Below are 1,302 nucleotides of genomic sequence, written 5' to 3'. Positions count from 1 at the left end.
AGTTGCTCTTTAATAATTGGTAGTTATCTATAGATAGATAGATAGATAGATAGATAGGAGATAAATAGACACATAGATAGACACATAAACACATAGATAGATAGACAGACAGTGACAGAGAGAGAGATAAATGCTTCTATGTTGCCCATGTTAAAGCCGCCGCCAAAACTGAGACATGTATGCCATGTGTTGTCTGATTTGGCTTTTGTGGCGTCCCCTCAGAAGCCGCTCCCTTATAGCCTCTTGGCTAAGACTAGGTGTATATATATATATATATATATATATATATATATATATAAAAATATATATATGTATGTATATATATATATATATTAATGTATGTGTATATATGACATGGATTTTTAGAAGAGCGAGACGGAAATAGACCTTGCTCTGTCCTCTCCAGGCATCGACCTGGTTCTGCAGCGTTTCCAGGTTCCGTGCACTCCCGAATGCGTTTCCAAAAGTTAGACACCCCCCCCCCCCCCCCCCCCCCCCCCCCCCCACACAGGGTGCACAGCTGCACCCCAAGTGCCTTTCCAAAAAATACAACCCCCCCACAGGGTGCGTAGCAGACTTTTCATGCCACCCTTCGTGTTGTAAGCACCTTGGCCGGTGAGTGCACATATAAGACTTTACATTTACCATGTGTGAATGGAGCAAAAGTTGTTTACATCTAGCATACACAGAGAAACATTCCGTGATGATGTCATCGAGGCTGTGATGTCACATATAACTGCCAGGCAGACAGACAGACACTGTAGTTGCAGCCAGGCAGCCAACCAGGTAGGTAGGTAGCAAGGAAAATGCAGGTAGGTGCTGTTCAAACCATTTAATTAGAATTTTTTTTTTTTTTTTTTGGGGGGGGGGGGGGGGGGGGGGGGGGAGTGCAGTCTGTGATTTTGCATACCGCTGAAGTTGTCAGTATATACTATAGTTTTTTTTTGTTTTTTTTGTTTTGTTATTTTAGCATAGTTAGTTAAGGGACGGGGTCAAATTAGCTCTTGAAGGAAAAAGTGCCAAATTCGCTCTTAAAGGTACGGGGCCGAAGTCGCTCTTAAAGTGAGTGTACCAAAGTTTCTCTTAAAGGGACTGGACCACAGTTGCTCTTAAAGGGATGGGACCACTTAAAGCGGCCGCAACAAATATTCTCTTAAAGGGCGGCACCAAAGTAAGTCTTAAAGGGAAAGTGCCAAATTGGCTCTGCAAGTGTTTGGACCAAATTCGCTCTAAGGGTATAGACCCACACACCGTATACGCAGCGTATTTACTGCTGCGATACGCAGCAAATACGCAGCAAAT

General features: G+C 43.3%; 1 pseudogene; it reads left to right on the top strand.

The window, feature by feature from the left end:
- The first annotated feature begins 228 nt into the window (after window positions 1–228).
- LOC138774624 (U2 spliceosomal RNA) lies at window positions 229–451 on the top strand (annotated as a pseudogene).
- Window positions 452–1,302: the final 851 nt, after the last annotated feature.

Source organism: Dendropsophus ebraccatus, chromosome 15 (genome assembly GCF_027789765.1).
Source record: "Dendropsophus ebraccatus isolate aDenEbr1 chromosome 15, aDenEbr1.pat, whole genome shotgun sequence".
NCBI lineage: Eukaryota > Metazoa > Chordata > Amphibia > Anura > Hylidae > Dendropsophus > Dendropsophus ebraccatus.
This window is presented reverse-complemented; position numbering and strand designations above follow the sequence as displayed.